Source organism: Eubalaena glacialis, chromosome 1, assembly GCF_028564815.1.
Source record: "Eubalaena glacialis isolate mEubGla1 chromosome 1, mEubGla1.1.hap2.+ XY, whole genome shotgun sequence".
NCBI classification, from domain to species: Eukaryota; Metazoa; Chordata; class Mammalia; order Artiodactyla; family Balaenidae; genus Eubalaena; species Eubalaena glacialis.
This window is the reverse complement of record NC_083716.1, coordinates 165963693-165979156: the sequence shown is the minus strand read 5'-3', so window position 1 is coordinate 165979156 and position 15464 is coordinate 165963693. Positions and strand designations below refer to the sequence as shown.

Here is a 15464-nt window from a genome sequence, read left to right as displayed (position 1 = left end):
AGCCTACCCGCTTAGTCTCTCTAGATATTGCTTACCCTTTTGCTGGTTCTGTGTAGTTATCACCACAGGACTACCTCCTGCCCCAATCCCAGGAAAATTTAAAATGCACAATTGTAGATATTGCATGAATAAGGATATTGTAAATAGGAAAAAAACATTCCTATTTGGTAAATAGGAAAACAAACATATATTTAGGGTGACTCTTCCTTCTCGCTTCCACAAGCAAGTTTTCAGATGCAAGCACATTAATAACTGCATGGTTAGCAATACATTTATTTTCAACAAGGGCTTGCAAATCAATTGTGATTTGATTGATACTGCTTATTTCTCACCATAGGCTAGAATTATCATGTTAAAGATCTGCTTACATGAATGCAGCATTATCTGTTAATCCTATTTCGCCAAGTCAAGGGGGAAGAAATATCACATTTATTTGAGGAAAGATGACTTTAAAGTCTTCTACAATGTGAACAATGTTTCAAGAACTACCACAGTTCATCTGGAAAAGCAGACAATATGTCATTTGCTTTTCTGTGGTTTTAAGTGTTAAATATAGTGTAATACTTTCTTACAGTAAACATCAGACCCAAAATGGTACAGGGAAGAAGCACACAGCATGTTTTGCTGTAGTCTGTGATGAGCAGAATTAGAGTCAAGAATTAGATATGTTCAGGAAAAAAAGTTAAGCACTTTTTAACCAAAGTACAGGAAGTAACGGTATGTCATGTTTTGTGTGTTCACAAGTTGTATGAAAACTCTTGTTTAGTGGAAATGTGGGTAAATTTCTCATAGCACAGCTTTTAAGACTGAATCTGACCTCAATGGGGCTTTAGAAGATTTCATTTCTCTAATTTTCTGGTACACAATGACCACAGTGACTCACTTTGCTGCAATTTACTGGGAAAAGAAAAATGAAGAGTTTTTTTAACCCCGAAGTTGTCAAATATGTAATGTTGGTGAACTTATTAATTGATAATCTGTTATGAAAATGCATTTTTCTAGTATGGCATTGATTGATAAGCCAAATTTGAATCAAGCCTATTGGGAATTACTCTGTCATGTGACTAAAAGGAACACCACCATGTCAAACAGGTTGGAACCATATTTTTTGAAATGAACTTTTATTTATTACTTTCTACTTTTCAATTCTTTTATATCTTAGTTGCATGATACAAACAGTATTAAAAATCCCAGTTTGAACTGAAAATCAAACTTGGACACAGTGTGTGTGACTAATCATAAAGTATAAATATTTATGGATGTATACAATCTAAGCACAGTAAATAATACATAACAACTATACTATCCTTCAGATCACAAAATTATTGGTGCTTTATATCCATTTCCTTACAGAACTATGGGCAATAAAATAAAAATTTGACACCTTTTTGAAATAAAGAATGCTATTCTTCAGTGTCAGAACTTTCTGCTCTCTCTCTCTCTCCCTTTACTTACTTACTTACTTTAAGTGAAATGGTTGTTTTAAAAGAAGATTAAAAAAAATCTGGGTGACCTCTTAACACCTACCTCTTTGCGGTTCTTAAGAGGCATTACCTACTTAATTGAAGCTTTGCACTTGTATTAGCTTTCTGTTGTTGTTTGACAAATTACTGCAAACATAGAGGCTTAAAACATGTTTATTATCTCAAAGTGTGGGTCAGGAGTATGGGCAAAGCTTACCTGGGTCTCCTCAGTGTCTCACAAAGCAGCAATCACGGTGTCACCCAGGACTGAGTTCTCATCTGCAGGCTTTATTGGGGAAGGATTTCCTACCACAATCCCTCAGGTTGTTGTCAGAAGCATTCCTTGTGGCCATAGGTTTCATTGCAGCTTGCTTATTAAAACTCAGCAACAGAGAGAAAGAGATACTGCAAGCAAGACAGAGTCCTAAATAATGCAACGTAACCAGACTGACATCTTGGCACCTTTGCCATATAATAGAACATAATCACAGGAGTGACATCCTATCAATTGTGGCATATTGTTTGTTAGACATAATTCACAGGAACCACCCACACTCACAAAGCAGGGCTTACACAAAGGCATGAACATCAGAAGGTGGGGATCAGGGGCTACCTTAGAATCTATTCACAACACTATTCAAGGAGTTCACAGATTGATAACTTAAGATATTGAGTCTTCTCTAAATTTCTTTGAGGAAAAAGAAATTGTGAATGTCACCATTTTTAATTTTTATAGAGAGAAATGTTAAGATTAACGACCTTTGAAATTAAAGAAACTGGCCAAGATTGTATAACTAGCCAATAAGCTGAGTAGGAAACTGTATCCAGGTCTATTATTGATGGCCCAACTTTGTCCCCCAAGTGCATGAAATGATAGAAGATTTTAAAAGAATATTAAAGAGTGAACCAGTTACTTGCTTCCAAATTCTGCTCCGGGAATCTGAATGTATTTAAGTGAATTCAGTGATTGACATGCTGGACTTTATCACTTCTATGTGGGTGCATCTTTGTGAGCAGACGACAGGAATTCCACAGAAAAACAAAACAAAACTTTCATAATCAAAACTACAAAGCACAAAAGGAAATGATCAACCATGAGCAAATGTCAGGTGATTCCACAAATAGCAGAATTACTAGAACTTGAGAAAATAAAACAGTTTGAAAGAATATAAAAAATGTATATCTTAGGAATAAAGGATAAGTCTCACAACTTGATAAAGAATATCTACAAAAAACCTACAACTAATATCATAAAGTGAGAAACTGGGTGTCTTTTCTCTAAGATCAGTTACAAACTAAGGATGTCCTCTCACCACTTCTATTTACCACTGTACTGAAAGTCCTACTTAGTTCACTAAGACAAGGAAAGGAAATAAAAAGTATACAAATTAGGAAGGAAGACATGAAACTGACTTTGTTTTCAGATGGTATGGTTGTCAATGTGGAAAATCCCCTCAAATCAACAACAACAAACATTCTGGAACTAATAAGTGAGTATAGCAAGGTCACAGGACACAATTAACTCTACAAAAGTCAACTGATTTCCTATATACCAGAAATGAACAACTGGGGTTTGAAATTCAACAATCAATACCGTTTACAATAGTACCAAAAAAAAAAAAAAAATGGAACACTTAGGTATAAACCTGACAAAATATGTACAGAATTTATATGTGGAAAACTCTAAAACTCTGATGAAAGAAATCCAAGAAAATCTAAATAGATATTCTGTATTCATGGATTGGAAGACTCAGTAGTGTTAAGATATTAATTCTTCCTAACTTAATTATAGATTCATTGAAATTCCAGTCAACATTTTGCAATCATTGAGAAACTAATTCTAAAATTTATATGGAAAAGTAAAAGACTTAGAATAACCAATGTAATGCTGAAGAAGAAGTATAAGAAGGAGGAGGAGGAGAAGAAGAAAGTTGGACGAATCACAATACCCAATTTCTAGATTTCCTATAAATCTACAATAATTAAGACAGCATGGTTTTGGCAAAAGAATAGACATATAGATCAATGAAACAGATTTGAGTGCCCAGAAATAGACCTGCACAAATATAGTCACTGATCTTTGACAAAGAAGTAAATGCAGTTAAATGGAGAAAGGACAGTATTTTCAAAAATGGTTCTTGAACAATTGGACATCCATATGCAAGACTTTACACATTTCATGAAATTAACTCAAAATGAATCATAGACCTAGATGTAGAACATAAAAGTATAAAAGTTCTGGACAATAACAAAGGAAAACATCTAGATGTCCTTGGGTTTCATGATAAATTTTTTAGATACACCAAAAGGGTGATTTGTGAAAGAAAAAGTTGATACATTGAAGTTTATTAAAATTAAAAACTTCTGCTTTGGGAAAGATACTGTTAAGAGAATCAAAAGAAAAACCATAGACTGGGAGAAAATATTTGCAAAACACATATTTGAAAAAGAACTTGCATCCAAAATATAAAAAGAACTTTTTTTTTTTTTTAATTAATTAATTTATTTATTTTTGGCTGTGTTGGGTCTTCGTTTCTGCGCGAGGGCTTTCTCTAGTTGCGGCGAGCGGGGGCCACTTTTCATCGCGATGCGCGGGCCTCTCACTATCGCGGCCTCTCTTGTTGCGGAGCACAGGCTCCAGACGCGCAAGCTCAGTAGTTGTGGCTCACGGGCCTAGTTGCTCCGCGGCATGTGGGATCTTCCCAGACCAGGGCTCGAACCCGTGTCCCCTGCATTAGCAGGCAGATTCACAACCACTGCGCCACCAGGGAAGCCCTAAAAAGAACTTTTAAAATTCAAAAATAAGAATACAAACAACCCAATTAAAGCATGTTCAAAAGATGTGAACACATCTCCGAAGATAATATGTAGGTGGCAAATAAGTGCATTAAAAGAGTTCAATATCATTTGTCACTTCGGGTTTACAAATTAAATCCCAAGTAGTAACAAGCTACTACTACATGGCTATTAGGATGAGTAAGATCCAGATAACTAATAATACAAATTGCTGGCAAGGATGTGGAGTAACAGGAATGCTCCTTCATTGGTGATGGGAATGCAAACTAGTACAGCCCTTTGGAAGACAGTTTGGCAGTTTTTTACAAAGCTAAACATAGTCTTACCATATGATCTAGCAATTGCACCTCTAGGTGCAGGCATACCTTGTTTAATTGTGCTTTATTTTATTATGCTTCACAGATAGTGCTTTTTTTTTTTTTTTACAAATTGAAGCATCTTTTTTCTTTTTTTTTTTTTTACAAATTATTATGCTTCACAGATAGTGCTTTTTTTTTTTTTACAAATTGAAGCATCTTTTTTCTTTTTTTTTTTTTTTACAAATTGAAGGCAACCCCACATTAAGCAAGCAATATCAGCACCATTTTTCCAACTGCATTTGCTCACTTCGGGTCTCTGTGTCACATTTTGATAATTCTTGCAATATTTCAAACTTTTTCATTATTATTATATTTGTTATGGTGATTTGTGATCAGTGATCTTTGATGTTCCTATTGTAGTTGTTTTGAGGCACCACAAACTGTGCCCATATAAGACGGCAAACTTAATTGATAAATGTTATGTGTGTTCTGACTGCTCCGCCAACCAAGTGTTCCCACATCTCTCCCCGTCTCTGAGACACAACAATATTGAAATTAGGCCAGTTAATAACTCTACAATGGCCTAAGTGTTCAAGCAAAAAGAAGAGTCACACATCTTTCACTTTAAATCAAAAGCTAGAAATGATAAAGCTTAGTGAGTAGGGCATGCTGAAAGTTGAGATAGGTCAAAAGTTAGGTCTCTTGTGCCAAATAGGTAGCCAAGTTGTGAATGCAAACGAAAAAGTCTTGAAGGAAATTAAAAGTGCTACTGCAGGGAACACACGGATAAGAAAGTGAAACGGCCATATTGCTGATATGGAGAAAGTTTGAGGGGTCTGGATAGAAGATCAAACAGCCACAGCATTCCCGTAAGCCAAAGCCTAATCCAGAGAAAAGCCCTAACTCTCTTCAATTCTATAGAGGCTGACTGAGGTGAGAAAGTTATAGAAGAAAAGTTTGAAGCTAACAGAGGTTGGTTCATGAGGTTTAAGGAAAGAAGCCATCACTGTAACATCAAAGTGCAAGGTGAAGTAGCAAGTGCTGATGTAGAAGCTGCAGCAAGTTATTCAGAAAATCTAGCTAAGATGATTAATGAAGGTGATTACACTAACCAACAGATTTTCCATGTAGACAAACAGTCTTTTATTGGAAGAAGATGCCATCTAGGACTTTCTTAGCTAGAGAGGAGGAGTCAATGCCTGGCTTCAAATCTTCAAAGGACAGGCTGACTCTCTTGTTAGGGGTTAATGCAGCTACTGACTTTAAGTTGAAGTCAAAGCTCATTCACCATTCTGAAAATCCTAGAGCCCTTCAGAATTATGTTAAACTACTCTGCCTGTTCTCTATCAATGGAACAACAAAGCTTGCATGACAGCACATCTGTTTACAACATGGTTTACTTAATATTTTAAACTCACTGTTAAGACCTACTGCCCAGAAAAAAAGATTCATTTCAAAATATTACTGCTTATTGACAATGTGCCTCGTCACCTAAGAGCCCTGATGGAGATGTACAATGAGATTCATGCTGTTTTCATGCCTGCTAACACAACATCATGGATCAAGGAGTAATTTTGACTTCTAAGTCTTATCATTTAAGAAATTCATTTTGTAAGGCTGTAGCTGCCATAGATAGTGATTCCTCTAATGGACCTGGGCAAAGTAAACTCAGGAAAAGAGCCATCATTCTAGATGCCATTAAGAACATTTGTGATTCATGGGAAGAGGCCAAATATGAGCATTAACAGGAGTTTGGAAGAAGTTAATTCCAACCCCTGTGGGTGACTTTGAGGGGCTCAAAACTTCTGTGGAGGAGATAACTGCAGATGTGGTGGAAATAGCAAGAATACCAGAAGTAGAAGTGGAGCCTGAAGATGTGACTGAACTGCTGCAGTCTCATGATAAAATTTTAATTGACGAGGAGTTGCTTCTTATGGGTGAGCAAAGAAATTAGTTTCTTGAGATGGAATCTACTCCTGGTCATGATGCTGTGAAGACTGTTGAAATGATCACAAAGGATTTAGAATATTTCATAAACTTATTTGCTAAAGTAGCAACAGGGTTTGAGAAGATTGACCCCAATTTTAAAAGAAGTTCTACTGTGGGTAAAATGTTATCAAACAGCATTGTATGCTATAGAGAAATCATTCGTGAAAGGAAGAGTCAATTGATGTGGCAAACTTTTTTTGGTCTTATTTTTAAAAATTTCCACAGCCACCCCTACCTTCAGCAATCACCACCCTGATCAGTCATCAGCCATCAAGATCAAGGCAAGATGCTCCACCAGCAAAAACATTACAACTCACTGAAGGCACAGATGATGGTTAGCATTATTTAGCAATAAAGTATTTTTAAATTCAGGTGTGTACATTGGTGGGTTTTTTTTTTAGACAATGTTATTGCACACAATAGACTACAGTATACTGTAAATATAGCTTTGATATGCACTGGGAAACCAAAAAATCATGTAACTCTATTTATTGAGATATTCACTTTATTGCAGTAGTCTGGAACTGAACCTTCAATATCTCCCAGGTATGCCTGTATTTAACCGATTGATTTGAAAACTTATGTTTACACAAAAAACCACACACAAATATTTGTAGCAACTTTATTCTCAATCACAAAAAAATTGGAAGAAACTAAAATGTCCTTTAATAGGTTAATGGATAAACAAACAATGGAATGTTATTCAACTATTATAAAAATGAGCTCTTAAGCCAAGAAAAGACTTGATGAACCTTAAATGCATGTTGATAAGTGAAAGAAGCTAGTCTGAAAGTGCTACATACTGTATGGTTCTACTTATATGACATTCTGGAAGAGGCAATACTATAGCAATAGTAAAGAGATCAGTGGTTCGTAGGGGTTTGCCGGTGGTGTGGGGGGCGGGGGTGTGTACGTGGAGAAGGTTGAATCGATGGAGCACTCACGAGTTTGTGTGTGTGTGTGTGTGAAGAGGTAGAGGTTTATTGAAATACAAACATTCGAGAACATGTAAGATAGAAAATGACCACAACATATACAGACACTTGCTGCAAGAGGACTTCTGAGGTATTTACCCACTGCCTAGGCTACCCATGTGCTATCACATTTTTTCCTGGGTAAATACAAGTAAGATGGGGAGGGAGAGGGGACAGAGTGGCCCTGGCCAATGGCTGCCATGTGACCTCAGGGCTGCACCGTCAGGTGAGCTCCTCTTGGCCCAGGGCCCCCTTCTGGGGGCATCTGCTGGCGCTCCCACCCTCGGGCTTTCAGGCTGACACCCTGCTGTTGCTCTTGAGAGCAGCGAGGACTTGCTGGCACTCATGAGTTTTATAATGTTCTCTTAGTCTACGCGGGCTACTGAAATAAAATACCACAGCCTGTGTGGCTGAAACAACAGATATTTATTTTCTCATAGTTCTGGAGGCTGACTGCCCAGCAGAACCTTGGGGGTAGGGAAGCTATCTGAGGACAAAGAAACCATCTGCAATCCAGGGAGACAGCTCTAACCAAAAACTGAACCCTCCCAGAACTTGATCTTGGACTGGATCTGGAACCAGCATCCAGAATAATGAGAAAACAAATTTTTGTCATATAAGCTATCCAGTCTGTGGTATTTTGTTATGGCAGCCTAAGCTGACTAAGACAAGAGTGGCAAACTACTCTGTATGATATTGTACCAGTAATTGTGGATACATGACACTATGTGTTTGTCAATATCCATAGAACGTTCAGCACAAAGAATGACTCAATGTATGCAAATTAATAAAAACCAATTTAGGAGTTTGGGGGATCCCAGAATTGAATGCAGAATGTGACAAGACAATCTAACTGTATTAATAATGTATACAACAACCTACTTAAGAAAGTGGAAGGAAAAGAAGCTGACCTAAGTAACTTTGGAAACGACTTAAGTCTGTAAAATTAAAGGCAAAAAAAATGATACATGGACATTTGTACTCTAATTGAAACAGTTGTTTCCCATGGGGGTACCAGTTAAATATTCTGATACTGGTATACATGTATATTGGAATTGAACTATTAATAATTAAATGGCTGATTATGGGAACCAGGTTTTTCACTGTTACAGTGAGAGTTTACAGATAAGCAATGGAAGAGCTTAGAATGATCCATATGGAAAAGGATTAAAGCTGGAGACATCAGAATTTAGTCACTATAATATTAATATAGATACAGATGATTACATAGAGAAATACTTATAGATATGTTATATACATGGGTTAATATACACACATGTATTAACTTGCTCTGTCAGCTGAGAGGGCCTAGAAGCAATATCCTGATAGCAGTGAGCACACCTAGCGCTAAGATCTTGGTTTCTAATACCATTCTCCAATAAAACAAACCAGCATTCTTCGTAAAAAAGACTGATTCTAGGACAGGGACAGAAAATGTACAAGAAGAGCCTGGAGTGTTTTATAGTGCTAGAAAGTAAGAAAGTATCTAAAAAACAAAAGGAAAAAACCTCACAATGATGGGGATATATTGAAGGGACACAGAAGCCAATTGAATGAGCTTTCAATGGCCAAATATGGAACAGTGTGAGCAACAAAATAAATAAAAGAGTATTAGATTATAGCCCAAAATATAAAATAAAATTTCCTTGCATGAGTCCATCCACATTAATATAAATAGATGACTGAATAAATAACAAGTGGGGTGAAGAGACAAGTCTCCTGTGCAGAAGGATTCCAGGTAATTTACGTAGTTACTCTACCCTCAAGGAGGTGGAGCAGACGTCCCCATTCCTTAAACAAAGGTGACTTCCTTCCAAGGAGTGCAAGGTAGAAAGGGGAGAAAAAAAGTAACTCTACAGTATATACTCGAGAAACACTACTTCAGTCAGATGATCAAGATCAACATCAGTAGTGACAGGGCATGTTGATAGTATGTAGTAAGATACGATATAGTAAGAATGGTATTTACCTCTGTGCTCTTCCTCCACTGAACCTATACCCTGAGTCTAATAGCAAGAAAAACATTAAAAAAAAACATAGTTAAAAGACATTCTACAAAATACCAACCAGTAGTTCTCAAAACTGTCAAAGTCATCAAAACAAGTCCGAGAAACTGTCGTAGCCAAGAGAAGCCTAGGTAGACATGATGACTAAACATAATGTGGTATCTGAATAGCATCCTGGAACAGAAAAATACATTAGGTAAAAGAAATTCTGAATAAAGTATGGACTTTAGTTAGTAATAATATATCAATATTGGTTTGTTAACTATAACAAATGTACCATACTAATGTAAGATGTCAGTAAGAGGGGAAACTGGGTGCAAGGTATATGGGAACTCTATATACTATCTTCTCAATTTTTCTGTAGATATAAAAGTATTCTAAAAAATAAAGTTTAGTAAATATAAAGATTTTGAAGTTGATTAAAGAGAATAAAAAGGATAGAAATCATAGTGGAATAAAAATAGTAACATTAATTGGGATGATATAAATAAATACAAACACATTTCTATTCTAAAAACATTGTCACTGAAATTAAATCTTCACAATGGGTGGAACAGCATATCACACATAGGTACAGAGTGAATTTATGAACTGAAAGATGGAGGAAATTATGTTAATGTAGAGAGAGAGAGAGAGAGATAAAGAGACTGAAAGTATTAAAAACAGGTTAAAGACAAGGCAAAGAGAATGGAAAGCTCCAATACACATCTAATGGATATTCTGGAAAGATGAAATAGAGAAAATGAGAGAGGGGTAGTATTTGAAGATTTGATGATTAAGAATTTAGCAGAATTGATAAAAACCCAAGAATGGCTTGATCAGGGCAAATAAAAATAAATCCACACTCACACATTATAGTAGAACCATGGAACACTTAAGCCAATGAAAATAATCTTAAAAGCAACCAAAGAGAAATCACAAGGAACAGTAATGATGTTGACAGAATCAAGTTTCTACATCTGTAACAGAGAGGAGACCTACTAAATTCCTCATGTACAGAATGCCACTTTGTGATATCTTTTGTGTGATTTCCTACTAGCCTTTCCTAGGGGCAGAATTTAACTTACCATTGGTGGCACGCATGCTTTTCCTTCTTTCTTATATTTCTGCAGTTACTAAGTAAGGAAAATATTTATTAAAGGGACAAGGATTTGAATATATGTATGTAAAAGAATACGTATATTCAATCTTTACTTGTTTCTTCAATCATCCAAGTCAACAAATAATTTTTGAGCTAATTCTAATTAATGGGAACTCTTAGAAAGTCAAAACAACTAAAAATCCCTTATCTCAAAAGGTAGAGTTCTGTCAGAAGACACATATTGATATTATAGCATGATAAATTCATTTTTTTTTTTTTTTTGACTGCACCGTGCAGCATGCGGAATCTTAGTTCCCCAACCAGGGATCGAACCCTTGGCCCCTGCAGTGGAACTACGAAGTCCTAACCACTGGACCACCAGGGAATTCCCCATGATCAATTCTAAGGTAAAGATATGTAACGTAATTTAAGAACTTATACAAGGGCCACTTAACTCAGACTGGAGTTAGAAATGTGATCATTATTTTTCATAAACCCTTCGGGGGAGGAGTGCAAAGAACGTCACCTGATTATATAACATTAAAACAGACATATGACAAAGGAAATTACAAAGTTTTTAATCTAAGCAAATCACTTGGATTTGAAGTAAGCTTTCCTTTTCTTCACAACTGTGCCAATTTGGTGATTACGACTTGAGAGCCTTCTGGTCAGGTCACAAATTCATTATTGATGAAAGTGTGTGCTCTGACTGAAGAGCAGAGCAGGTGGAATGGTATCCACTTTCCTTCCCAACGGCCAATGAAGAGAGTGTCTTCCATTCTCGCCACACTCGTTTCCTACCTGAATCTCCAAATACCAATGAACCAGTTAAACCAGAGAGGAAATGAGAAGAGGAATAGTGTTTGCACTGTTTGGTGAGTGAAATTCTGTAATTGTCTTGTCCTCAAATGCCCAGAATTAAGTAACTAGGTCGATATATCTTCAAATCTAATTGACTAAACAATGCAGTTTACTATTATAACCTTGCTTCAATATAGTAATTCTACCATTCTTGACCATCAACAACTAGGTGGATTTTTAAACTATTTTTAAATATAAAAAAATAACGAAACCGTAGAAGATGATCATGGGTATGAGTCTGATCCTAGCTAGCTGCACTTGAAGGCACTGTTGTCATTTCCTCACCACAGTGTGTGACACTTTTATTTAGTTTTAAAACTGTAGACGGAGCCACTAATTCAAAACAGGATGTGGGTAAACAGTTATGCATAGGAGTTGCTGGACTAGACATGAGCTAAGCTAGTGGTTCTGAAACAGCATCTTCAGACCAGTGCTGGCTTGCTGTGTAAGAATCACCTGAGAAACTTGTTAGGATGCAGATTCCCAGGCACCAGATCCCAGAGAGTCTGTCAAATAGGTCTGGGTGGGGTCCAGGAATCTTCCTTTTAATCGAGCTCCCCAAGAGGTTCTCACACAGATAGCCAAGGAACCACACTTTGAGAAACGCAAGAAGCTTACAATTTCTCTGCCAGCTCTGGTCATGTTAAAGGGCTAGATTGAATGATAAAGAGAGAAGTATAAGAAAAAATTATGAGAAATCTAAAAAATATTAAAAGTGTCTTTAGAAAAAAGCTACCTCCTAGGAATTTCCTGTTTGATTTCCCATCAGGGCTGTGTGAAATCTTTACCCTTTCCAGCCTCTATTACCCCTCATTTTCAGTGAGTGACACTAACCCTTACTCCACTGCACTGGAAGTCTTCTGAAAGGAGTTTCCTTAATTCCCTTCCCCCATTGACTTCTGTCTCCCTTTCCCTTTGCCCCTGTTTCAGAGATAAGGTACTGACTGAAGTGAATTCATGTTTTTCCCATCCCTCACATCTTTTTTACTTACCCACGGATTTCTTCCATTAGGCCTATAAATGTTTTCTATTTTTCCTTATTCTGAATTTAACCAGTTAGACCTGCTTTTCCAGCATGAAGTAAAAAGAAGATCACATCTCTTCAATATTTAATTTCATGAGTCCACGATCTGCTCAGCTTCGCAGGAGGAGATTTTCATTCATGGATCCTGTTCTGCCTTCTTTCCTAAATTCCCTGAGAATCGAGGGTCTTTACTTGGTGGTGCTTCCAAACTTGCTGAAAAGAGAAATGGAGAATTTGAAATGCCACTAGTGGGCCCAGGTTCAGTTACTGTTCTGCTACGGTCACAAAATGTTGTTACCGAAATCCTGCCCTGTAGAGTTCAAGGCACTGACACCATTCCTACTCCTGAGCCTTCAAGATCTTGGTATTTCTGGGAAAGAAGCCAGTCTAGGTCATCTGGTATTTAATGCAGCCAAAAGAATGTGAGCTCCCAAGATGGCAGTTCTTTTAGCTTTCATTCACGTGCTCCATCTTTTGTCTTCAAGACCCCTTTCGTAATGGGATGGCTGAATTGGAAGGAGCTGTGGTCTAATTTTCAAAATGGAGCAACCCCTCTTTGCATGCCTAGCAAGGTTCAGATATTGAGCAAAACACACCAGTTGAGACTGATCCTTCCCTTGTGGTGAAATCTCTTTGTGAACTTTTCCTGTTAGTGGACCTCAATAAAGACAATCTCCATTTATCAGAGGTCTTAAGTAGGTAATTTTAGAGTCTAGAGAGAGGAACCAGTATTTCTTTTCTGGCTTCTTGATTCTCCTCCAATGGTGTCCAACTTCGCATACCAAGGACAGCCATTGTTTGCTGATGAAAGGTCCTGTTTTATCTTTACACCTGGGAGGGTAGGTTGCTACTTGTGTTACAACTAGCTAATTAAAGAGCCATTCTAGTGATTCTTCCCTTATTGACAAAATCATACTTCAAGATAACTTGCTGTCTCCACTTCTAGGCTTAGAGAAATTTGTCGTAATTTTATATGCCTTAAATATATGTGTATATATATGTGATATGTGTGTATATATATATATATATACACACACACATGCATATGTATACATCTGTATATATGCATCTTGACTGATTTCTTCTTGCATCTGTTGCTGTATCTTTTTCCTTCTGTTAACAACTAATCTTGGAAAAGTGTCATTGACAGCCTTCTAAAGAACAGTGTTATGGTTTTTTTTTAATTAAACTTTATTTTCCTCAACCTCTTTGTAACATTTGATATCTGTGATCAGACTCTTTCCTTTAATGAAATACTCTGCTCCTGCCTTCTTGATTATTCCTTTTCTGATTCCTCTTTCAGCCACTTAAACGGAGCCATTCCTTAGGTTCTCTCCTCTCTATACTCTTTTCCTTGGGGTTCTCATCTTCTCTTACAACTTCAAATATCACTACTGTATACCTCAGCCATTTTCCCAGACCAGAATTCCTTGCTCTTAATCTAACCCTCTGACCTTATCTTTCCCTGTCTCTCCTACATATCCTGTATTTTAACTGTATTGAATGAACAAACTTTTCTGTCTCTATGACTACAGAGATTAGAGAGAATGCATAAATGAGTGGTGTGGGTCAGGTAAAGACAAATCATTTTGTAACAGACACTCAGCCTCAGTGTCAGGACAACAGGGAAAGGTGGGCACTCAGGAGGTTATGGCCAGGAAGCCAGCTGCTACTCAGCTCCAGTGAATTGTTTTTCAGGTTTTGTTTCCTTCCGTCCCTCCTTCTTTCCTTCCTTCCCTTCTTCCTTCCTTCCTCCCTCCCTCACTCCCTTCCTTTTCTTTCTTTCTTCGGAAAGATTGTATTTAAATACTCAAGAGACTTAAAATCTGTCACAGAATTTGCAGGCCAGTAATAATGAGTTCCTTCCCTTTTTCTGTCATCGGAGTTGGCACATGAACCAACTCTGGGTAGAAAGATACGTTGAACTTAGAAGTGGTATATTGCCAGGCCAATATCGAGTTGACGTTCACTGCTTTTAGCAAAATCTTTGGATTTTAATACATGATCATGTTTGCAGTATCTATGCTAATTTTACAATTCGAGATTGTAAATCCACATGCTTTACTTTTGTGCAATTGGAGGTTTTTGATTGTTGCTATTTTAAGGGGAAGAATTTCACATTCAAAATGGTCCAGAAGACATTTATTGATGTTTCTGCCTTAAAAACAAAAAACTTAAAAATGTTGTGTATGCATCACTACGCATGGAACAGACAAAAATTTGGCAGTCATTTTAAACTGATAAGAACAGATACTACACTTGATCTTAGCCTAAAGGCCAAGAAGTGATGGCAGTCATTTTAGAAAGGCAACAGAAATATGTGTGCCCTTTGGGTTTATTTTGGAAACAAAAAAGAATTTGAAAATGTCAGGTTTACAAGAGCAGAATCCCCTTGCGTGGTGCCAGAACAGGGAACGTGCTTAGCAGGAATCAAGCATGGATTATGGACAGTCCTCAAAATGAGAATGTTCATGAGCATAGTTGCCTGGCAGTGACAAAACAATTTTTGTGCTGTTATTAAATCAAATTAAAAATGTTCACAGTTAACTCCTCTTCACTTCCCCAGAGGTATTTTTGTCAAAACTTTGGTGAGTTTTCTTTTTTTTTTTTTTTTAATGACTTTTTTTTTTTTTTTTAATTTATTTATGGCTGTGATGGGTCTTAGTTTCTGTGCGAGGGCTTTCTCTAGTTGTGGCAAGTGGGGGCCACTCTTCATCGCGGTGCGCGGGCCTCTCACTATCGCGGCCTCTCTTGTTGCGGAGCACAGGCTCCAGACGCGCAGGCTCAGTAGTTGTGGCTCATGGGCCCAGTTGCTCCGTGGCATGTGGGATCTTCCCAGACCAGGGCTCGAACCCGTGTCCCCAGCATTGGCAGGCAGATTCTCAACCACTGTGCCACCAGGGAAGCCCTGGTGAGATTTCTTATATGCTTTTGTCTGGGCATTGATATATTAAATTGTGGTTTAAAAAAA

The 15464-nt window shown here is 37.2% G+C and overlaps 1 pseudogene; it reads right to left on the bottom strand.

Moving 5' to 3' along the window:
- Positions 1–14572: 14572 nt before the first annotated feature.
- On the bottom strand, positions 14573–14782 carry LOC133078744 (U2 spliceosomal RNA; annotated as a pseudogene).
- Positions 14783–15464: the final 682 nt, after the last annotated feature.